Raw genomic sequence first — 25,322 nt, forward strand, 5'->3', positions numbered from 1 at the left:
GCATGATGGGGTCGACAGGAAGCAAACTTTGTAAATTGCGCCACTTCCATGGTGTCAAAGTGGTGGCCACATGCAACTGTGCACACGAATTTTCATTTTGGCTTGATCGCCAGAAAGAGCGAGAAAGAAACAAGAACTTTGTACAAGGCAGTAACGGCCTCCTTACCTCCCCTCATACTGAGAAGTGGGAACTACTTGGCATGCTTGTTATCGGGTTGTTCATTTACCGCAGCAGCACCATGCGTTGTCATACCATCGCTCCAGTGATCAGTCACTTGTGCTACTCTCACCTGCTACAGGCATGCGTTCCGATTTTAGAATCTGCAACTGCAACAAGCGCTTTTCCTTCAGGCATTCTACACTGACAATGTCCTTAAGGAGTACACATTAAATAGTACAAGAAAAGTTAGTGTAACATGAAGGGCAAGTCATTCTAGGGCATGCGTACCAATGACGGTACTGGTAAAGCAACTTCCCTTCCATCGCACGTTAGATGTTGCACACGAACTGTTGTCCAAGGTGAGAAAGAGTAACTTTTTTGCGCAGTACGAAGAAACAATGGCTTACATGTTCTGAATGTGCAAGACGCGTCCTCCTTTAAAATTCAACAATTCAGGTTTACAATTTACACCCAATGCTTGAACAGCTTGCTGATGTACTGAAGTTTATTTGCAACATTTCCTTCAGCAGTTAGCGTCACTTCTTAGTCATAGCATGGTGGTAACGTATTTACTTGCGTAATTTGCACTTTTTTTCTTGAAATTAATTACGCAAAGATTTCGTGAACACATCCTAAAAGCTCTAAAAAGGCAATATACACCCTATACTGCCGCCTGTACATTGACCCCGCAAATCACTCTTTTCACTGGCAAAAAAATTAGACTTCCAATATAAGTAGACGCACACCCCCCCACCCTACCTCCCACAGACACCTCATGTTATGGTACAGAAAGATGGTGAGTGCACAGCTCAAAGAAATAAACGTACAATGACAGAATCACAAATTCAGTAGTAAGAGGCAAATCGAGATATAAAAAGCGATAAAACAGTGCCCTTCCGTGTGGCCTGGCCGACTAGCGGCACACCAAGCAGCAACTAATAAACGCACAATGACCGAATCACAAGTTCAGTAGTCAGAGGCAAATCGAGATATAAAAAGTGATAAAACAGTGCCCTTCCGTGTGGCCTGGCCGACTAGCAGCAGACCGAACAGCAACGTTTTCTTTTTCAACCCCCCCGCCGCCGCAGTGGCTCAGCGGTTATGGAGCTCGGCTGCTGACCCTAAAGATGCGGGTTCGATCCCGGCCGCGGCTGTCGAATTTCGATGGAGGCGAAAGTCTAGAGGCCCGTATACTGTGCGATGTCAGTGCACGTTAAAGAACCCCAGGTGGTCTAAATTTCCGGAGCCCTTCACTACGGCGTCCCTCATAGCCTGAGTCGCTTTGGGACGTCAAACCCCCAAAACCCAAACCCTTTTTCAACCCCCCCACTGTAATGCCAGACAATAGCGCTGTGGGTATGAAGATAAATAACTAAATAAATAAATAAATAAATAGAAGGTTTGATAGTTTCGAACTCAGGCTCGCACCAGAGGTTGCCAATTGTCAATGTTCGTTTAGGTTCGGCTCCGTGTTCTCGATTTTGACGCCAAGGTCAACCACGGTGCTCCGACAATGGGAACTAAAAGCATTTCTGCTTAAAAATATGCATGCACTGAACTGCTATGAATCATTTCATTTGAATTCAGAAGGTATTAAAACATGAACACGCGTTTTCAAACCAGGAAAGCCCAGACTTGTCGCATTCCTCCAGGGCATGCAAGTGATTGCAAGAGGCTCGCAGCTGTGCAGTCTATATTCCCGCACTTTCCAGAGAGGTTCATTAGACAAACGCTACAGTGGAACACTAAAATGATGGCTGATTTGCGTATTTAGCCCAAATGCAAATTAGGTGCGCTAGCACTTTGGTTTTCACTTCGGTTCCAGTGTTTGCATCCAGTGTTCACGGATGGAACTTGTTTGGATAACATTAATGGGTTAGTGCCAATACAGTAAAACCTCATTAATTCGAAATCGCTTAATTCGAACTTCCGGTTAATTCGAACTGACGGCCGGGTCCCGGCAAAGCCCTGTGTATTTCAATGGGTTAAAACTCCCGATAATTCGAATATGCCGGTATCCACGTCGGTTAATTCGAACTAGGCGCCGATTACTGGCATTGCTCCTCGCATATAGAAGTCACCTCGTAGCAAATACAATGCGCTGAAAATTAAAAAAAAATGCAGAATGATGAGAAAAAAAATAAGCCAGCACGCATGAGGTGAGACGTGAATTTCGTTGCCCGAACCAACCCTCCGGTGCATGCCGTAGCAGGTTTTCGCTGAAAGAGCGTCAAAGCATTGGCTTGTCTATTTTTGGCTGACGCGCGGTCACGTGGGTAGCCACCCTACCGTGGGTATGGTGGCTGGAAGGGGGCAGTGTGACGGGCGCCCTATGCGCGCCATGGGAGGGAGAGGCGCGATGTGCGATGAAAGTTCCCCGCGCCGCTAGGGGCGCTGAAGCGCACTGGTGAGCAAGCCGTTGCCGCCGCTCCATACCAGAGGCCGCAAGTGCGTGTTTACCGATTGGTCGCGTTCACTTTAGAGCTGGAAAGCTCTGCATATGTGCCACTGATTATTTGAAGATGTGTAGTACGTGATATAGTGCTATTCCTGCGCTATGTGATAGATAACACTGCGTGCACTCATGGCGTCAAAAGCGCGAACATGTTTTGTGCCTGGCTGCAGAAGCGGATACAGAACGTGCAAAGACAAGGCCTCCCTCTTCAGACCGCCTAAAGATGCAGCTCGACGCGAACTGAGGTCGCGAAATATCAAACGTGCTGACAAGGAGCTAGCAACAGAGTGTGTCGTTTGTGAACGTCACTTCGAAGTGAAGTACATCGAAAGGGCCTTTCGGCATGTGATAAATGGGGACGTAGTCGATATTCCACGTGATCGGCCACAGCTGACTGACGACGCTATCCCTACTGTCTTTCCGGATGCCCCCAAATACTTCACCAAGAAAGCACCCATCAAACGGAAGGAGAGGAATTTGTGCAACCAAGACATAAAATGTTAAAAACGCAAAAGGATAGGCACGGCCAACGACGCGCAGTTGGCGCAGTCATCGGATCCGCTCGACATAGCCGTCTTGTCACCGGGCCAGTCACCAGCACAGGACAAGAATGAGGCAACTGTAGAGAGCATTTTCCAAAACCTTCAGCTGCCAGATAGCTCCTGGAGCAAACTGAGATTCGCAGCCGAACCGCACGTTGCGTTCTTCGGCGTTTGCGAGCGAGACGGAGATGAGATATGTCGCATGCGGCTGCCAAAAGCGACCAAGTTTCAAGAAGACAACAACCAGCTGGGATCAATTCTGTGCTATGTCTATGTGCGAGGTGTAAAGCACTCGGTGCGCATCGTTAAATCCTCTGTTGAAGCTCAAGCAGTCCTCGACGCTACTCACTTGCTTGTGATGTGCACAGGTTGCGGACTTACCCCCGAAAAATCAAGCAAGTATGTATCGTTTGCTGGCACCCACTATTCCTCCAAATGCTTTCTCACATGCGAAGTGCCGAGACCCTGTATCCACTGTAAATATTTAAGGAAGCTGATTCAAAACCAGCAGTCACGGAGAAAACGGCCGCGTGCAGCAATAAGTCGGCTAAAAAAGCGCGCAAATACACGCCGTCACTTGCAAGCCGCGCAAAAAAAACTGCGCAACCCAGCGAGGTTGCTAGAGGCTATGAGGCAGGCAAATGAGCAAATGGGGGATGAAGTGCTCAGCGACCGCATCAAAGCATTGCCTCTTAAACAACAAATGGCCATTAGGACCTGCTTCAAAGCAGCAACAAGAAAGCCAACGTCTGGCATGTATTATGAGAAAGAATGGATTCTTGAATGTGTACTCTTACGTATGAGAAGCCCTAAACTCTATGAATACCTTCGAAAACAGAAGATCCTGATCCTACCCAGCCGGACCTGCCTACAGCGCTATGTTCAAAACTTTAAAAGTGGCTTTGGCTTTAGTGAAAATGTATTTGAGGCCATCGCTCTGAAAACTGAGCATATGGACACGAATGCACGACATGGTGGCATAGTGTTCGACGAAATGAAGTTGTGCGAGCACTTCAGTGTCAACACTGCAGGTAAGCACAGCCACTGCAACTACCGTAAAAACCGGACTATAGGTCGGACCGGAATATAGGTCGACCCCCTAACTAACCAATTCTAAAAATGAAAAAGATCTTTTTCAATGGGAAAAGTACCGAAAGACATCCTTACTTTGAAACAAATGCGACTCGAGAGGTTGCACAATGGTGACAGTATTTAATTTCATTTAAACGCTGCTTGTATGTACACCCGGCAAATTTTTTAACAATATCGCGCACCAATCGGCCCGCGTGTTTGTTTCTGGCACAGGCAAGTATGGCGCCGTAGAGAAAAGCCCTCCTCTTCATGAATCGCCGCAACCAGGATGGCGAGCCTTTGAATTGCGCCCTCGTGAGTCTAGAGGCACGCGCGATCTCTGCCGCTTTCACGCGGATGCATTCGGCAGTCACAGGCAGCGATCTTGCTCGCAGCGCAACGTTTCCTTCCTATTCTCGATACACTACGGTCTGCCCACGAAATGATGTTTTCTTCTGGTTGCTGCAAGTTGTAATACGCAGCTTCTGCCTCCGCCAGTACTGAATGCTCTTTTCGGATACTCCAAATTCGCGCTGTGCCGCCAGGTTCCCGTGCGCTTCCTCGTACTCAATCGTGTTTTTCTTGAAGGCGACGGTAAATTGCCGTTAGCTTCCGCTTTGCATCTACTGAAACGCAAAATGGCGGCACTGCTGCTGATGGCGATGGTGATGGAGGCTGCTGACTTCAGCCACCGATTGTTGCAAGACTTCCGTATTTTTTCCGCCAATGACCGGTATATAAGACGGGGGTCGACTTTTCACCATGGTTTTTTGAAAAAAAGTTCGACCTATATTCCGGTTTTTACGGTACCTCTCCCATGACAGTTGGAATCTCTAGCATGGTAGCATTGTAATTAAATATGACATGCAGCACTGTGTAGTCATGGAATTTTATAATTTCAGGTGCAGTACAAGGTTTCGTAGACCTCGGAAGACATACACCTGAAGAAGAAAGAACTGTTCCAGCAGATCACGGAATGGTGATGCTCTTCCAACCAGTTCAAGGTTTGTAACGCTGCTTATTTTGACTTGTATGTGCTTATAGGCCTTGTGTGCCACTCCGTTTTGTTGCGCACAAAGAGAAGTGGTTTCCCAGTCTTCATTTACTGCAGCCTTGTTGTAGTAAGGAGTGTTAGCCCCAGCTACACACACAAAATAAGCACTAAGCAGAGACAAGGTTTCCATTATGGTTGATTCAATAAACATTCTGTGCCGCTGACTGAATATACAAGCAGTGTTCCTAGAATAAGTTATGCATGCTGCCTATGTGGTTTTTTTTATTTTTGTGCAGGTGACTGGACCCAAATACTTGGTGTCTTTGTGTCAAGAGGCAACATCAAGGGCGAAATGCTTGCAAAGCTTTTGCTGGAAGCAATAGTGCTGGCTGAACGGGCTGGACTGTTTGTTGACTTTTTGACTTGTGACGGAGCATCATGGAACCACAGCATGTGGAGGTCATTTGGAATTGGTGGTAAGAAACCAATTGGTGTTCGATTTATTTGGCATGGCACTGCAAGGCTGGAGTGCAGTAATCTGGAGAACACATCTTGATCTAAACATCTAGAGGACGTACGACAAGAGTTGGCTCTAAATACCTCCATTTCTCTTTCAGCATCCTCAAGCCATGTCACATTCAAGAAACGACATCCTGTAGACTCTACAAGAGAGCTTCATTTCTGCTCAGATTTTCCGCATTTAGTGAAATGTGTTAGAAACGCATTTGTAACCACTGGTTTCTTAACTCCAGATGGCCGAGCATGTGTAGAGCATATAGAACTAGCATGGGAAAAGGACAAAAGCCCTTTAACGCTTAAAGCAATGCCACATATAACCAGTGCACAAAGCAGACCCAACTCGTTCGAAAAAATGAAAGTAAATTTAGCCTTCACACTCTTTAGCGAAGAAGTGATAAAAGGCCTCTTTATACTTAAAGCACACCTAAAGCACTCTTATGATTCAATTACGCCGACAGAAAACCTTGTGAAGTGCGTGAGTGGCCTCATATCCCTTCTCACGTCAAGGTTTCCACGCAGTGGACTAAGACCATCCTCTCAGGGTGTTGCCGACCTGGCGGCTTTTCTGGACTATTTAGATAAATGGGAAGATGTGGCAAAGAGCGTTGGAGGTGGCTTTCTTAGCAAGAGCACTGCTGAAGGACTGCGCGTTACAATTCGAAGCACACTGTCACTTTTGACTTACCTAGCGTCTTTAGGTTTCAAATACCTATTGACGTCAAGGCTAAGTCAGGACAAGTTGGAAAACTTGTTCGGTATTATCAGGCAGTACTCGGGGACAAATGATCACCCAAGCCCTGCACAGTTTCTCGTAACTGTGAATTGCCTCAGTTTCTATAACCTTGCTCGTCCGCCCAAGTCAGGAAACAGTCCCGCCCAGCTTGTTAATGCCCTCCTTAGTTCACCAAGTGGTGAAAATAAGTATACATTTAGCATGCAAGACATAATTGAGGACATGCTGGAGGTTGGCAACATTGATGATGCTGGCGCTGTGATTCAGCAGTGCCTCAGTTCGGACCACAACAGCTATGTGGTTGAGACAAGTGATAGCCGGCTTGTCTTTTACATGGCGGGATATGTGGCCAGGAAGTTTAGTGGCAAAATTTCTTACCAACGTTGTGCTTCTGGCCTCACGGTCACCAGAGAAGCAGCTGAATGTAATGCAGACAGTGTGTTCACTCAACAATTTGATAGGGGAGGCCTGTTGCACCCTGGCGATGAGTTGGCCACGCTCATTAAAGTGGTAGAGGGTGCATTCACATTGTTTTTCTCAACAGAGAAGCTTTATGCTTTCAGTGTGCATGATTTTATGCAATTTCTGAGCAGTCTGACGCTCCACCAAGTAGGATGCGAGCTTCATCGCAAACAACTTACTGCCAGAATTATTCAGTTTGTGGTGCTAACTAGGCTGCATTTCTTTTACAAAATCCTTAAATAAGGACAAGGCTGTTCAGAGGGAGCGCCAGAAACATTTGAAGTTAGGAACAGTGAAGTAGAGCACACTGCTCCACTCGGTCTGATGTGTGCATATGGTTATATGGTTTGCTGCACTGTTAAATAAAAATCATTTATTCTCTTGTGGACATTGCATTGAAGTGTTTCCTCTGGCCTTGTGGACCTGTACAACAAAAGCAGTGACGGAAAATATTTACTGCATATTGAAGTTTGCCTCTGCATCCACTTAAGCACCTAATTTTTTTTTTTTTTTTTCACAAAGCTAAAGCTTCTGGTGCTGGCGAATGCTGACGCGGACAGAACAGAATGAAGATTTGGTGACATCGCCGAGTTTTATTGCGCGCGGCCACAACGTAGTATTTGCCTGTTTCCTTGTGCGTATTTTTTTTTCTGTGGCCACTGACTATATTACGGCGGATGTGTGAATGACAAAGTTGAAAAGCATTCCGAGTCGTTCGTGTTTGCTGTCCGTGTTCGCTTGGGTTAACACCATGTCTTTTCTTGGAAACCAAGGCGTCCAGCAAGTCAAGGTTCTACTTTGCGTTCAAGTGCAAAATATAATCCTTTTTTTTTTAAGTCTCACATCTAAGCTCCTGCTGTGCGTTACGATAAAGCAAATTACGCCTCGTTTTATTCTTTGCTCTCCAAAGAAGCTTCACTCTTCTTATTAATGAATCTGAGCAGAAAACAGCTTGTAGTACTTGCGCCGTGCATGATTTGTTCTTAAGCGACTATTAAAAAAACGCGACACTAGCTAGACGGGCACCCTAGCTGCCCAGCGCCGCCCCCTGAAAAAGGCGCGATGGCTGCACACAAGCTGCAGGTAGCGCCATCTACAACTTTCACCGCTCCTCTGGGTGCCCCGCCGGCTCCTGCCCGTCACACTGCCCCCTTCCAGCCACCATACCGCGGGCGCCGCCTATGCTCCGGCCACGGTGGCTCCGGCGCAAGCCGTTGCAGGTTTCCGCAGCGCCGAGGCGGTCGTGACCATTGGAGACGCACGCGACCATGGAGGAAGGAAGTACTCGGGAGAGGCGGTTACGTCACGTTTTTTTGAAGCCGCGCTATTTTTCTGATGGAAATAAACGTTTCAATCAAGCGGGCCTCCCCTCCCCGTTCCCCCGCTTCCCTCTACTTGGGCGCCGTCCCAGCGCGCATGCCCATGCAGCAGACGATGCCGCTGCGCCTAGCATTCTATTGGCTGCGCCGTCGGCTAAACTCTCCCAGTAGCCCTTGCGAGAACGCGTGACTTCCGGTACCATTTTTTTGTGCAGCTCGGGAAGCGAAGACTCTTTCCTTTCCTTCATCCTGCACGCAGCACCCGGCCCCTCTTGCGCCTAGTCTTTGTTGCCGCGGTGTCTAGCGAAGTTTGTGTTGCGTGATATTCCTCGTTTGTTTGGTGTCTCGCTGGTGACGTCTCATCGACTGTGGCAATCATGGCAAACCAAGGAAAGTACTCCGCAAAGGATTTGAAGACGAAGGTGGAGATATTACAGGAGGTCGAACGTGGTCTCCTAACAAAGACAGCGATCGCAGAGAAGTTTGCAGTCAAGAAGTGCACGCTGTCCACATACCTCAAGAACAAGGACTCGATCTTCAATGCGTATCAAAAGGAGATGGAGCCCTCGCGGAAACGACTAAGAACATCGGCTCATCCAGAGATGGAGGATGCTGTAATGGCATGGATTAAGGACGTTCGCAGCAGGAACATTCCGCTAAGTGGACCAATAATTGCCACAAAGGCAGTGGACTTCGCCAGCCAGATGGGCATAAGTGACTTCAGCGCGTCGGAAGGCTGGTTGTCGCGTTTCAAGGCCCGTCACAGACTTACGTTTAAAAGCGTTTGTGGAGAGGCAGCCGCAGTCGATGAAGAAACGTGTCAAAATTGGATCTCAGGTCAACTAAAGGACTACTTTGCCGATTACTCGCTCAGCGATGTGTTCAATGCAGATGAAACCGCGCTTTATTTTAAGTTGCTGCCGAACAAGACTGTCAGTTACAAAGGCGACACGTGTTCAGGCGGGAAGAGAAGCAAGGAAAGAGTGACGGTGTTGGTGTGCGCAAACGCGACTGGCACGGAACGGTGCCGCTTGCTAGTTATAGGCAAAGCAGCGAAGCCTCGCTGCTTTAAAGGGCTAAAAACTCTCCCTGTTGATTATACTTTCAACAGAAAGTCGTGGATGACGCGAGCAATTTTCACGGATTGGCTGCGCACACTCGACAGGAAGTTTGCGGCACAGAACAGGAATGTTCTGTTGTTCGTCGACAACTGTTCAGCCCATTGCGACATCAGCGGACTGAAGGCGATCCGTCTGGCATTTCTGCCGAAAAACACTACGGCTGTGCTGCAGCCTATGGACCTTGGAGTTATTAAAAACCTCAAAACACTGTACAGGCGCCACCTCCTAGAGCGGATTCTTGTGTGTATGGACAGCGGAAAATCGTACGACGTCAATCTCCTCAGAGCCTGCCACATGCTGGCAACATCGTGGAATGCTGTCAAGGCGGACACAGTCGCGAACTGTTATCGAAAGTGCGGCTTCATTGAAGGCCCAGAAGCCTGCAGCATGGCAGAGCTGGGTGCTCAGTGTGATGACTCCGTCGCGCTGCACCCTGCCTACGCTGCTTTATCGGAGGGTGTTGACTTCCAGAGCTTCGTAGACGTTGACAGCGGCGTGGAGACATCAGGGCCGTTAAGCAATGCCGAGATTATTGAAGCGGCCTGCGGTGACCAGATGCCGCACAACTCGGGCGCGGCGAGCACAGCTGACAGCGACGACGAGTCCGACGGAGGCGACAATCCATTGCCACCCCCGAGTGCATGTGAAACAGCATCAGCACTCGATCTGGCTGCGCGCTACTTCTCCGCCGATGATAATTCGGACGCTGCGTTGGAGCTGTTGGGCAAGTTGCAGACGATGCTTGTCGAGTCACGGCAAAGAAAACGAAAACAAATGCGCATCACCGATTATTTTTCTCTTTGATATGCTTTGCCAATCTGCTGTTAATAAACATGTTTTTGAAGCATAGTGTCATATTTAATCATTAAGCTTGCTGCTTACACGAATACATTTTGATGTTAGCTCAAACCGCATAAACAAATTAACTTTATTTCCTTCGATATTCGGGCTCTATGATTTTAATTCGCGCAATCGCCCGCCGCAAATGTGTAGTAGCTAGCGCGTAGTAAGAGATAACGATCTCAGATATGCCTGTTTTAGCTTCGGCCCGTGCTGCCGGGCGTGATGGCCGCTTTTTTTAGCGCCCGCTCGTTAATTCAAACTCCGCTTAATTCGAACAATTTTCCGGTCCCCCTCGAGTTCGAATTAACGAGGTTTTACTGTATATGCAGTTTACATTCATACATCCCTGGGAGTCCTCATACCACTCCTGGTGCAGTTATGCATCTGTTAAGCAATGCACCCCTGTCCTATGATGGCAGGTGCTTGTGCGACCTAGGTTGCTTTTTCCGACCAGCCTGTCACGACCAATCACTAATTGAACTGCCGCCTGCCATAGTGGGCAGTTTGCTTGCAATCCAGTGGGCAGGTTGCCAAGTGTGTATATCGGCTCATCAAGGTCAGACCAGGGACCACACAAACTGACCGACAGAAAATGGCTTTTAGGCTGAGTGGAAGCCCTAGTGCTAGCACACTGAAAAAAGGAAATGGAAATAAAGGCCCCAGGCAGTGCCACTGAGTAAATTCGGCTTGGCTTCATTTTACAGCGGTGAAGTCGCAGTTTACAATGTGCACCACAATGCCTCCTCTGTTGGGCATGGTGCATCTACATCTCTGCTTGTGCTTGCCTGTCTGCCTTTGGAACAACTAAAAGTGAAGTTCAAACACATTTAGTTCGCCTGTCAAGGGTGCAAACCTAAAAATGCAGTAAGCAATCACGTAAGGGTGCAAACTTAATAATGTAGTAAGCAATCATGTAACGAAAAGCACCGCTGCTGCCCTGCTACTTTTCATCACTTAGATCAACAGTGAAGAAGAGGCTCAAGCACGAGATTAGCACAGTTTTCCATTCAGTCATGGTCATGTGACGACTCTTGGCAGCATTTATTTAGGGTTGTTGATGCGGCTACAGTCGAGGCCTTGATAGAAACTTTGACAAATTCACTGGGAGGCATTTGAATATATTACCGGAACGCCATCTATCCATCCTGTACTCTGTGTATGCACAGCGAGCTTCACCAGTTTTTGCATTGCAATGAGAGACCAACTTGCGCAACACAAATAATATCCCTCTTGTCAAAATGGACTTGCATGGCTTATTACAGCACTCTGAAGCACAGTTACACTAGGCAAAGGAAACAAATTACACATTTTTGTTTCAATTCTCCTACATATAGTGTGGGTGTACGGCTTGCAGCCAACACTCGCCATCCATGGCTGTGGCCACACGCAGCATTCCACACGTAACACAAGCATGAACTGCCCGAATTACGCGCCTTCCATTTTCGCTGCGATAAATCACCACAAATGATGGCTGCCTTCCTGCTGGCCCGCTAGTCACCACTGGTGCCACAGCATGGCCCTCCGTTGGTAGCATCAAAGCTCACCCCAGAATTACGCACAAGCTCCATTACCAGGGAAAGGTGCTGAAAGACTCTGCTAAGGTTACCTCCACGTACATCCATAATACATCTTATAAGCCACCGTCATCAGCATCAGCCTAAATACGCCCACAGCAGAGCATAGGCACCTCACGCAGAATTCCAATTAACCGAGCACTGTGCCAGTTGCAGCCACCAATAAAATTACCAGCAAATTTCATCACTTTACTTCCACACCCGATCTTCCACTAAGAAGCCATCAATTCTTTCAATGCATAGCTAGGTTCAACTGCACCCACAAAAGAAATTGAGAATCACTACAGCAGTGACTGCTACTTTGAGAGCACAAGCCCAGACACTAATGGAACCCCACCGCACTTTTGCCATACTCAATGCAGAAATATGATGTTTTTCTCATACATTACAAAGCTATTTTTTTGGAGGACATGATATGTAAGACAAAATACAACAGTGTTTCCAAGTGAGTAAGCGCTACCACAATGACAGGAAATGTATGGAATTGCTTGTCTGTCACAGCAAATACAACAACTGAAGTGCAATTTCTTATCACTTATTGCTGCAGTGCACCAACAGGACCATATTGTCACGTAGTGGTGACGGCAGTCGAAGCAGCGATGAAGACGGACGAAAGGGCCTTCTAAAAGAACTGTTTATTGGGCTGACTTGCACCCAAAATGGACTGAATCACTCGGCGGCGGCGAAGCGACAAGCGTGCTCGGCGGTCGTCGAACAGAATGCCCGCCGCTGTCAGCCGTGCTCAATTTAAAGCTGATAGCGAACATTCGAGATAAAGGGCGCAAAGTTACTAGAACATTCCGGAACAACGTAGAATCAGCTTTGCCTGGCTGCGATCAATCGAGATAAATCTAGTGGCGTCTTGCGTCGCAAACAAAGCGATAAGGTGATGTCGCGGCAGATTTGAAAAACGAACAAACACTGCAAATATTGGCGGCATTACTCCCCTCTCAAAGAAGCATCGACCCGATGCATTAAAACAAATAATGCGACTATTAAGGGAAAAAAACAGATCTTGAGAAAATAGAGCATGGAAATGCAGCGGCCTTTAGCGCGCATAATACGGCTTCAGACGGACTACATGGACAACTTCTGGTCATACGCGGCGTCACTGGGATGCAGTCATTGCGTCAGGGATGACTTCATAATCCAGTTCACCCAGCCGACGAAGAACCTTGTACGGGCCGAAATAGCGGCGCAAAAGCTTTTCACTCAATCCACGGCGGCGAATGGGCGTCCACACCCAGACTTGGTCTCCTGGCTTGTATTCCGCGTTGCGTCTTCGTAGGTTGTAGCGTCTGGCGTCGGACCGCTGCTGATCTTTGATCCGTAATCGGGCAAGCCTTCGAGCTTCTTCTGCGCGTTGAAGGTAGGCGGCAACGTCGACGTTCTTTTCTTCTGTAACGTTGGGCAGCATGGCATCTAGCGTGGTCGTGGCATCCCTGCCATGGACGAGCCTAAAAGGCGTCATCTGGGTGGTCTCCTGCACTGCGGTGTTGTAGGCGAAGACGACGTAAGGCAGGATGACATCCCAGGTTTTATGTTCGGCATCGACATACATAGCGAGCATATCGGCGATGGTTTTGTTCAGGCGCTCAGTCAGTCCGTTGGTCTGCGGATGGTATGCAGTTGTCCTCCGGTGGCTGGTTTGGCTGTAGCGCAGGATGGCTTGCGTGAGTTCCGCCGTAAATGCTGTTCCTCTGTCCGTGATGAGCACATCGGGGGCGCCGTGTCGAAGAAGAATGCACTCCACGAAAAATTTGGCCACTTCAGCTGCTGTTCCGTTCGGTAGGGCTTTCGCCTCGGCGTAGCGGGTCAGGTAGTCGGTCGCTATGATGATCCACTTATTTCCAGATGTTGACGTTGGAAAAGGGCCAAGCAAGTCCATGCCAATCTGCTGAAAGGGTCTTGAGGGAGGTTCAATGGGGTTCAGAAATCCTGCTGGTCGTGTGGGAGGAGTCTTTCGTCGCTGACAATCTCGGCATGTTTTCACATAGTGTGCGACATCGGCAGACAGTCGGGGCCAGTAATACTTGTCTTGAATGCGGCGGAGGGTGCGAGTAAACCCGAGATGTCCTGATGTCGGCTCGTCGTGTGAAGCCTGTAGAACTTCTTCGCGGAGACAAGTAGGTACAACAAGGAGGTAGGCTGTTTTGTTCGCTGTAAAGTTCTTCTTCACAAAGACCTCATTCTGCACACAGAAAGAAGACAGTCCTCGCTTGAATGAAGCGGGGGGTGAAGAAACCTTGCCTTCCAGGTACTCGATGAGGCCCTTTAGGTTGGGGTCCGAGCGTTGCTGCTGAGCAAAAGAGCTTGCGCTGATGGGTCCCAGGAAGGCGTCCTCATCGTCGTCCAGCGGCGGTGCATCTACAGGGGCTCGTGAGAGGCAATCGGCGTCAGTGTGCTTGCGTCCGGACTTGTAAACGACGGTGACGTCAAACTCCTGGAGACGCAGACTCTATCGAGCGAGTCGGCCAGAGGGATCCTTCAAATTGGCAAGCCAGCAGAGCGCGTGGTGGTCGCTGACCACCTTGAACGGCCGTCCGTAGAGGTAGGGGCGGAATTTCGACGTAGCCCAGATGATGGCAAGGCACTCCTTCTCAGTGGTCGAATAGTTAGCCTCGGCCTTACAAAGGGAACGGCTAGCGTATGCAATGACCTTCTCCAGCCCGTCACTTTTTTGAACGAGAACGGCGCCTAGTCCCACGCTGCTTGCGTCGGTATGAACTTCAGTATCGGCGTTTTCATCAAAATGCGCAAGGATCGGTGGGGACTGTAAGCGACGCTGAAGTTCCTTGAAGGCTTCTGCTTGCGGCGCTTCCCATTTAAACGGCACGTCTGCCTTCGTCAGTTGGGTCAGGGGCTCGGCGATGCGCGAAAAGTTTTTCACAAATCGTCGGTAATATGCGCATAGTCCGAAAAATCTGCGCACTGCTTTCTTATCGGCCGGCGGTTGAAACTGTTCAATAGCGGCTGTTTTCTGCGGGTCTGGGCGTACTCCTTCCTTGCTAACGATGTGGCCTAGAAACAGCAGCTCTTCGTAGGCAAAGTGGCATTTCTCTGCTTTCAAGGTTAGGCCAAACGACTTGATTGCGTCTAGTACTGTTCGAAGTCTTTTGAGGTGCTCTTCAAAGTTCGAGGCGAAGACAACGACGTCATCTAAATATACCAGAAAAATCTGCCACTTCAGGCCTGCCAGCACTGTATCCATTACTCGCTGAAACGTCGCTGGTGTGGAACAGAGACCAAATGGCATCACCTTGAACTCAAACAGCAAATCCGGAGTTATGAATGCTGTCTTCTCGCGATCTCTTTCGTCGACCTCAATTTGCCAGTAGCCGCTCTTGAGGTCCATCGATGAGAAATAATTGGCGTTGCAGAGGCGGTCCAGTGTGTCGTCGATGCGGGGGAGGGGGTAGACGTCCTTCTTTGTTATGTTGTTCAAGCGGCGGTAATCCACGCAGAATCGAAGTGCGCCGTCTTTCTTTCTCACTAGAACAACCGGTGCCGCCCATGGGCTGTTTGAAGGCTGGATGACGTCGTCGCGAAGCATTTTTTCGACTTGGTCCCGGATGGCTTGTCGTTCTCGCGGAGACACACGGTAGGGGCTTTGACGGAGAGGTCGGACGTGTTGATCCGTTATAATGCGATGCTTGGCAATTGGCGTCTGTCGCACCTTCGGCGATGTCGAAAAGCACTCACTGTAGTTTTGAAGCAGATTGCGGATCTGGTCTTGTCTGTTCCGGTGCAGGGCTGGGTTGATGTCGAAAGTGGGCGAGTTCTCTTGGTCAGGCGGTTCTTCTGCGGAGCGGTCGGAGAGGGCGAAGGAATCTCGTACGTCAGATATTTCGTCGTAGAAAGCAATCGTCGTTCCTCTGTTAATATGCCGGTATTCTTCGCTGAAGTTAGTCAGCAGTACTTCGGCCTGGCCATTGCGGAAATGTGCAATGCCTCTTGCGATGCTGATTCCTCGGTCTAGTAGCAACTGCATGTTCCCCTCGATGATGGCTTCAGTGTTTATGGCTTTCGTGGCGCCTACGGTCACGATAACGCTTGAACGGGGTGGGACGCTCACTTCTTCCTCCAGGACACTTAGGGCAACGTGATTTTCCCGAGTTTTCATCGAAGCGATGGCTTCGTCCGTCGAAAGCGTGATCAGCTTGGATCGCAGGTCGATGATCGCCTGATGCTCATTAAGGAAATCCATACCCAAGATCACTTCGCGGGAGCATTGCGGTAGCACAACAAAGGTCGCAGGATAGGTATGTCCTTTGACAGTCACTAGCGCTGTGCATCGTCCTGATGGCGTAATGAGGTGGCCCCCAGCGGTGCGAATTTGTGGGCCGTCCCAAGCCGTTGTGACTTTTCTGAGCTGCGCAGCGAATGTTCCATTCATCACCGAGTAATCGGCTCCTGTGTCGACTAGAGCGGTAACTTTCCGGCCGTCGATAGTCACTTCTAGGTCGGAGGTCCTGGCTCTTGCATTGCATGTCGCTCTCGGCGTCGGGTCACGGCTTCGTCGCGTATGCGTGTCACGGGTTGGGCGTGTGGTCGAAGCTCCTCTGGGTGGCGGCGTCGATTTCAAGGTAGCTTGCGTCGTGGTCGAGGTTCTCATTGTGTGCGGCATCGGTGCAGCGAGTGTCGGTTCTTCATGCGGCGTCGCGGGTGCAGCGTCTCCATGGGACGTGGTCGGTGGAGGATCTTCGGCGTTTAGCTCGTGAGCAACCTCACCTCCAGAGGTTGCTGCCTTTAGTTTCCCCTACGGGGGCTGGGAGACCTTCCTCGTACCGCGGCTGCGTAGCTGCGGCGTGGTGACGCAAAGCGCGAGGTTGACGGCGATGGTGAGCGCGAAAAGCGGTTCGGCGTGTACTCTTCTCGACGCAGGTACTCGTCGATTTCGTGCGGACGTTGTCCGAAGCGTGGTCGTGGGGCGTTAACGGCAAATCCTCGAAGACCGATACGTCGGTACGGACAGTGACGAAGAATATGGCCGGCCTCACCGCAATGGAAGCACAACGGCTGGTTGTCGGAAGTCCTCCAGGCGTCGCATTTCCTGGGGCTTGAGCGTCGGTCATAGGCTGGGCGGGTGGGGGCTGGGAGGCGGCATTGTGGAACGATTGGCTCATCTCGGGGAGGAAGGACGTGGGGGTTGTCGCTGGGGCTGAGCAGTACTTACTGCAGCGGCGTAGGTCATGGCCTGGGGTTCTGTGGCCGTCGGGGTGCCAAGTGCCTGTTGCACTTCTTCCCGTACCACATCCATCAGAGTCGCTGCTTGTGGCTGTGGGGAAGATGGCAGTAATCGGCGTCGCTCCTCTCGTACGATTTCGCGGATAACTTCCCGCAAGCTGTCGCTGGTGGTGGCCGGCGTGTCCGAATGGATTGCACAGGCAGAGGAAGGGCGATTGTACTGCCGAGCTCGAACGTCGAGGGTATTCTCAATCGTGCAGGCTTCTTGCATAAAGTCCTCGACTGTTTTTGGCGGCTGGCGGACGAGGCTTGCAAAGAGTTGTTCTTTTACGCCGCGCATTAAAAACTGAACTTTCTTTTCCTCGGTCATCCCGGGATCGGCGCGGCGAAATAGGCGCTTCATCTCCTCGACGTAACTGCGGACGGGCTCATTCGGAAGCTGGATCCTGGACTCGAGGAGTCGTTCGGCTCTTTCTTTCCTCACGACACTGGTGAATACCTTCAATAGTTCTCTCTTGAATAGCTCCCATGTCGTAAGGGACGACTCGTAGTTTTCGTACCACGTGCGTGCGGAGCCATCCAATGAGAAGAACACGTGTCCAATTTTTGCTGCATCATCCCACTTGTTGAATGACGCCACGCGCTCAAATTGATCCAACCATTCTTCAGGGTCTTCGCCTAGGGATCCATTGAAAGTTGGCGGCACCCGCGGCTGCTGCAGTATGATCGGTGTCGACATCTTCGGCGAGGTTGCGGTGCTCGTAGCCGCGTCTTTTCGCTGTCTTGTACGGTCCGGCAGTTTCCCGAACTCAGGCTCCTCTCCCTGGAGACGTCGGCTGGCTCGCTGAGCTGCTGGCTCGTCCTCGGGTGCGAAGCGCTCAGGGCTGGCTTCACAACTTGAAGGGGGCGTCCGGAACATGGAAGTTACCCCGCACCTCCACCAGATGTCACGTAGTGGTGACGGCAGTCGAAGCAGCGATGAAGATGGACGAAAGGGCCTTCTAAAAGAACTGTTTATTGGGCTGACTTGCACCCAAAATGGACTGAATCACTCGGCGGCGGCGAAGCGACAAGCGTGCTCGGCGGTCGTCGAACAGAATGCCCGCCGCTGTCGGCCGTGCTCAATTTAAAGCTGATAGCAAACATTCGAGATAAAGGGCGCAAAGTTACTAGAACATTCCGGAACAACGTAGAATCAGCTTTGCCTGGCTGCGATCAATCGAGATAAATCTAGTCGCGTCTTGCGTCGCAAACAAAGCGATAAGGTGGTGTCGCGGCAGATTTGAAAAACGAACAAACACTGCAAATATTGGCGGCAATATCTACTAGGAAGTAGCATGTAGCACTAATCGACTAAGTAAACCTATCGAAGCATGTGAACTGGGTGCATATAACGAACCTATACATTAATGAGCTTATAGGCCCGAACAGGCATCTGAAAGCAAAAAAAGTGACAAGAAATATTTATCAGTACTCTTCCACTGATGTGAAGAAACATCATGCACAGTGTCTCATTGCAGCAAACTGCATTAACTTCAATCATGAAGTTTCTGCTGGAGTTGATAACTGCACACACATGCCAAGTGTGCATGTGGCCCAAGAAAACATAGTGGACTACTCTCCCAAGTAAATCTAATGGGCTCCAATAATAATGAGACAACTGCAGCTGTCGGCAGTGGTCACAGGTGGGGGAACAGAATTTAACGGTAAACTAGGGACAAGAACTTGCAAGAGACTATTCTGTTTTTCAGTTCATTTTGGTACACTCAGTGACACTGCAACATCGAAATGACATCAACAGGAATGCTGCCCACTTGAATGCAAGCACCTTCCACTGTATTTAGATCGGCAGGTAAAAATATTCCAGCCCGTGATCGAAGCACTGTTTCTGAAAATGATCATTCCAAAATATGAACCCCATAGCCGCTTCAGTGACTGAGTAGCTATGAAAGCAACAGCTGAGGTTATGAACATTTAACTCAGTAGAAACCTCAGAAGTAATGCAGGCATTGTAAAAACCAGAATGTAGAACAGACATATGTAGAGGTACTGTGAAATAACTATTACAGCTCCATCCTGACCACAGTCCGCAGTAAACGCAGTGACAAAATACCAATCGAGAAGGCTGTCAAGCAGGGAGGCGCAATCTCTCTGGCACTATTCACAGCATGTTTACAGGAGGTGTCAGAGAATTGGATTGGGAATAGTTGGGGATAAGAGTCAATAGAGAATACCTTAACAGTGGCGGTCCAGCCATTTCAAGTTCTGGAGCAATTTTTGGAGCAGAAAAATGTTCATTTTGGAGCACCTTTCTATCAGAACAATAATTCTTGAGCAACCCGGGAGCAGCACAAACGGAATAAAGAAGTCACCCAGAATAGTTTTTTACTAACGTGATCAGGGTCAGCCATGTGCAGCTAGGAATAAAAAAAAACAAGAAAGGTGCTCACAAAAAACAGCTACATTTTATTAATGCTGGCTTTGTCTTACATGTTCACCTCAACCATTCTTTCTTCTTATTAGCACTGTCTCAACGCTTCTTGGAATTTTTTCAAATTCTTCAAGCTCACAAAGTGAATCAGCAAGGCTGAAATTCACTTGTTTCAACAAAGCTTGACCTCACTGGAGCTGTTCCAAGCTGCTGTTCTTTAACCCAGAAGATGCGACTTCTTCAGCTCGCTTCAGGGTTGACTGACATGATGCAACCTTTTGATACAACCGACATGATGCGCGAGCATGAAGGAAGGAAAACTCTAGAGACGTCTTCGCTATCCGAGCTGCACTCCAAAAAGTGTGCCGGAAGTCATGCGCTATCGCAAGGACTACTGGGAGTCTTTAACCATTTAACCAAAGGCGCAGACAATAGTAACGCTTGGCGCAGCGTCGTCGCCTGCTGCAATGTCTACTGCGCATGCGCAAGCCCGCTGAGACGGCGGCCAAGTAGAGGGGGGGGGGGGGGGGGGGAGCCAGCTTCAAAAAAGTGACTTAAAGGGGTCATGACGTCGTTCTTCATATTGCAGTTTTGTGCTTCAGTAACTAATACAAAAAATACGATCAAAATTGAGACCGGGAGACTCCTCCCACCGGCAGCGACCACCATATCGAAAGCTCTCGTGACGTCACTAGGGCATGCACGGAGCAACGTCGTCTGCTCTCATTGCTGCAATATGCACAGCGAGGTCTCATTCCCCCGTTTACTTTCGCGGGCGATCGAAGTAGCAGTTGTCCCCCATATATGAATGATTGGTGCCGCAAAAGCGATAACAACAGTAACGCTGTTTTTCTTCGCTATAAATAGGGTCCGGGCACACTATAGGCCGATGCGACAGCGATCGACGGTCGGTGGGCCGGTCGGTACGCAAATGCCGTCGCTGATGCACTCGTCTATCACGCTAGACCGACAACGACGCCAGCATGATCAACGATCACGTATCGTAGTAATGTTAAGAGTCAGCTTAGTGGGAACCAGAAGAGTGTGGTAGGGGACTAGTTGGTATGACATTCTATAAGGTTAAGAATTTTGAAACTTCTTGGACCTCATGCCAGCCACCACGACATATGCGATGTGTGTACACCAGCGAAGATGTGCTTTCATTCGGTGCCTGCACCTAGAACCGATCGGCGAGGCAAGATACACGGGCAGAAAACGCCGCACGACGGTGTCGCTCGCCGACGTTGCCTCTGCTTGTGCGGACGAGCGAAAGCTTCACGCCCGGTGAGGCGACGGCCAAAAAAACTGCGCTTGTGTACCTCATCTGTATCGAAAAAAGTGAAACAAGCAGCTACATATCATATCGTCACACTTTGTTACTAATCAGTGAGGTACTTTTGCCATATTCTTGAATTTCGGTTGATGGTGGACCACCGGCCCCTTTCGTGACAAGGCCTAGCGAGTACGCAGGATTCGTGTGTGCGATTTCGGCGATTGTGGAGAGCAAATTCGCAAGTTTTAGCGCCTGCAAATAGCTATTGAGCGTAGTTTTGGCTACAGTGCCCTCAAAGCGACGAGTGCCTGCATCGCAGGACGCGAATACATTATAGGGGAGGTGCCGATATATGTGACCCGGTCTGCATAGCATGTGCAGAAGGCAGCCAGCTGGCAGCAGCCGTCGGCGTCGACTGTCGACAACAAATCTAGTTGTTTTCATTAATTGAAGTAATGCCCGAACGTATATTTAGCTAAACCGATCTAAGGTTAAATTTTGGTGACATAAGAGGAAGTAGATACAATTAGTGGGAAGCGCCGGTACCCTACGCGGAGCGTTTCCCAAGCAGGTGATATAGCATCATCGGCGCTTATTGCAGTGTTATCATGGTGTGTAAACGAGTAAAAGTGCAATTTGTGAGCAAAAGTACGCAATATTTAAGATAAGGAGAACCTACCTTGCGTTTTATGCTACACAAACAAGCAGTACTGTTTGCGCACAGCCATGTAAACAACCTCAGTGCAGGGCTGCAGTTGTAATCGTCGCACTCCTGGGGCACAATGTGCACGCACAGCAAAATGCTGTACTATTATTTTGAAGCACTCATTTAGACGGCGGCAATTATTCATCGGTGCGGGCAGTGAAAGCATTAGAGTTGTGTAGGATTTTGCAAGCGGCTTGGTTCCTGCAAAAGGGTTCTACGAGCCGAAGAGAATGTATGTTCGACTTACAAATATACACATGCAGCGGGGAAGCCGTCTCATTCGGCACTTTTCTCTGGTCCGTTCGTGCCTCAAGGTTACTCTAGTGCCACCTTGTGATAATTTGAGTTTAATTATCGAGCTGATCAATAGCGGACAAGAAATTGATAGCCAGCTACAAAACGCCACAGCTTTCACGGCGCACATCGCCAAAGGCATGCACAGCACGTGCCGCTTTCCACATATGGGAGCACTTGACTGCTCAAAAGAAACCACACTCATAACATAAAAATAACATGTTTATAAGCGTAAATAATAAAGCAGGGGTCTATCGATTTCTGTTTCCCCCAGAATCAAAAAAGTGGCGCCACGAGCAAGTCCGCCTTCTTAAGGATCATTCAGGTCACGTACTAAGCTGACGGCTTCCAAAAAGAAAACACTGAAAATGCATTTTATTTCGATAAGCTAAAAAAAATGAAAAATTTTTGAGCGACCGTTGTCTACGGTGTGCATGCAAGCACCTCAACTGCGCGCAGTAGACGATGTGGGGCGTGTATGCCCCTCTGACGTCAGCGATCAGAGGTTGCCAGACCAGCAAGCAGTTCGCACAGGAAACGGAAAAAATTTGTTTAAAAAATATTTGTCGCACAGAATGAACTGAAAATTGGGGGAATTGTAATTTAACCTGTTCGGAATTTAAGGCGATAAGCAGGGTATGCATGAAAATAGGCTGTCATGGCCCCTTTAACCGCCTCTCCCGAGTTCTTTCCTTCTTCCAAGTGCGCGAATGAACTGGCTGCTAAATTGTACCACAAGCCAGCCCACCCTGGATTGGCAACTGCGGAAACGCTTTAGTAGGATGCCAACTGGAAACCTGAATGGTTCCAAAAATAGTTGTTTTCCCGTGATCATGTCTTCTTTTTGGCACAGCTAAGACGCAATACTGATCAATTTGCCACCTTTGGAGCAGACTGTAGCAGCAAAATGCAAAGGTATCCGAATGGTGCAAATGGAGCAGCTGGACCACCACTGCCATAGTAATCTCTAATTCACCGATGAATTGCAAAGCTTGACCGAGGGCCTAGACAGGCAAACAGAGCGGAAATTAGTATGACAAAACCTACAGGAATGTTCAACAGTCTCAGAAGGGCACAACAGTTTACACCAGATAGTGAAACATAGGAAGTGGCAAGGTAATTTACCGAATCAGAGCAGGTAGTGACTGCACATTCGGCTCATGAATGCGAACTAGGAGAATGGGGTCGAATGCAATTGGCAGGTAAAATGAGGCAATGAAGAATAGCGATTTACCAGTACCCCTCAAGAAGAATGTATAAAATAGTTTCATCTTGCCAGTACTCATCTATGGCGTAGAAACATGCAGGCTGATGAAAAGGGTTCAGCTTAAATTGAGAACGACGCACCAAGTTATGGAAAGGAAAACGCTAAGAGTAAGAAACAGGAAGAGAGCAGAATGCGTTAGGGAACAACAGCGAGTTAATGAAATTTTGGTCAAAATCAGGAAGTGGCCATGGGCAGGGTATGTGATGCGAAGGTAAGATAACCGATCATCCTTAAGGCTAATGGAGTATATTCCAGGAAAAGGCAAGCATAGCGGGGGGTGTCACAGAGAGTCAGGTGGGTGGATGAGATTAAGAAGTTCACGGAGACAAGGTGGTCACAGCTGGCAGGCTTTCGGCCTGGAGTGAACATTGCTAGGCTGATGGCCACAATGGTGCGAAGCTCAGATACCCGTTGTGATATGAGCAATACTCGACGTGCTAGAGGGGCAGCAGAGCCAGTGAAAAGACCAATGCCCTCACCAGCAGTGTCCTCCGGGTGTGGTGCCAAGTGGGCGAGGAGGGTAGCAGAGAAGGCCTCCCTCTGGGCAGCGTTCCACAGGGAGAACCAGTGCAGCACACAGCTCACCTCCAGGCGGCTCGTGCCAGCCAGGCTCATAGGGGATGGGCCAACACAACCTCCTGCACAGCCACGGCACACTCCCCATGATGTGGGCTGTTTGTGCAGAGATACAGGCTCAAATGCAAAACTGCTAACTTCTTTTCCATAGCATGACAGTGCCATGATTACATGGCCTGCATTGATGCACTCCCTCACTACTTATCACTAACCGCTGTCCCTTTGCCACCCTGTGCAAGATGATTTGAGTATTGTTCATAAAATTTTAAGCCCACTGTTCTGTACCACAACAAAGGTAAAAAAAAGTGTATCTGCAGCAAAGCAGTGATAATGAGTTCTAGCCTTTAACTGCAGGAACAGGAATGCAAAGCCTGAAATACCACAACTCAAAAAATGCCACTTTGGCAAGAGCTGGTGAAAGCTAGTCGCACTTAAGTGGAAATTAAACCTTAGTTTCACTATTCTACGCCTTCCATAATACATCATTGTGAATCGGACTACACTCATCCATCACTTAAGCATGTAGCAGCAAAGAGATGACCAACTTTGCCGGGACAGTGCTAGAGGACATGCAGTTCCATGGTCACAGGGGAAAGCTCGATAACAGGCTATTCATCCAGAGCCCTAACCCCACATGTACTGCAGAATTCCTAGTCCTACAACAAATGCACTTCACGTTGACACGTGGGCACTTAAGCTCAGAATGCTACACCTGAGGCTGCAAGGTCACATCATCTGAGCCTCATTGCAATACAATTCGAGATGCGTAACAACAGGCTCATGTAAAAGGAAATTGCAAAGTACCGTGGAGTGTTGTCCCCAAGTTCAATGAGCAGCATTATTTAGGTTAAAATTGGTAAAATGGTTTTTGGGGAAAGGAAATGGTACGGTACCTATCTGTCTCACATATCCCAGACACCTGAACTGCTCTGTGAGGGAAGGGATAAAGGAGGGACTGAAAGAAGGAAAGAGGTGCCATAGTGGAGGGCTGTGGAATAATTCTGGCCACCTGGAGATATTAACCTGCACTGACACATTATTCCGCAGCCCTTCACTATTTCGGTTCAGTTATTCATTTATGAACTCTGACACCTCGCATGTATTGTTTTCAAACAGCACTCAGTGCAGCACCCAGCAGTTAGGCTTAGGAAGTTAGTGCTGTGCTCACTCACAACACTGTTTGGTTCTGCATGCTTATGGCTAAGAATAGTGGCCATAGTGGTTTGCAAGTGCCACTGAAATGGAGGGGATCTCCATGGGCACTCAGAATAATATCAATAAACTTCACAATTCCTAACAGTCGGCAAAAACTAAAAAAGGAAAAAGAGAACACACACATGCACGCACACACACACACGCGTGCACGCACACACACACACACACACACAAAAAAAAAAAAAGCACAGACTATTGCATACACCAAGCTTTGCCAAAAACATGAATTGCAATTCAGCCCAAGTGATAAATTTTATGTCCATTCTTAGTAGCCTATAATCCATTCGCTTCCACCTCTTGTCTATGTTCCCTGCATAGCATTCCGTGCAGTCTTTTTGAGTGTGCAGCGAGCCAATCAATCAATCAAGAAACAATCAGCAATGACTTGCTTGTCTGAATTGATTGTATGAATACAATGACTTGATTGTATGAAACAATCAGCAATGTCAGCATGCTCTGACATCCGAATAAAACTATTTGTTCTGCTGGTATACATCTGACATCCAAATAAAGCAACTTGTTCCGCTGGTAGCATATGCTGCATACCAGCGGACCAAATTGTTTTAATCAGATGTCAGAA

The 25,322-nt window shown here is 48.7% G+C and overlaps 1 protein-coding gene and 1 pseudogene across 3 annotated transcripts in view; one reads left to right on the forward strand and one right to left on the reverse strand.

Annotated features, from left to right (window-relative positions):
• The window catches only part of LOC144132602 (uncharacterized), a 57,370-nt gene that overhangs the window by 22,639 nt on the left and 9,409 nt on the right, over positions 1 to 25,322 (reverse strand). For all 3 annotated transcript variants that reach the window (XM_077665131.1, XM_077665129.1, XM_077665130.1), the window contains exon 2: positions 23,431 to 23,589. The gene's annotated coding sequence lies outside the window, so the exon portion shown is untranslated. The remainder of the gene's footprint in view (positions 1 to 23,430; positions 23,590 to 25,322) is intronic.
• On the forward strand, positions 451 to 23,617 carry LOC144134105 (uncharacterized; annotated as a pseudogene).

The sequence above is a fragment of the Amblyomma americanum genome, chromosome 5 (genome assembly GCF_052857255.1).
Source record: "Amblyomma americanum isolate KBUSLIRL-KWMA chromosome 5, ASM5285725v1, whole genome shotgun sequence".
Taxonomy (NCBI): domain Eukaryota; kingdom Metazoa; phylum Arthropoda; class Arachnida; order Ixodida; family Ixodidae; genus Amblyomma; species Amblyomma americanum.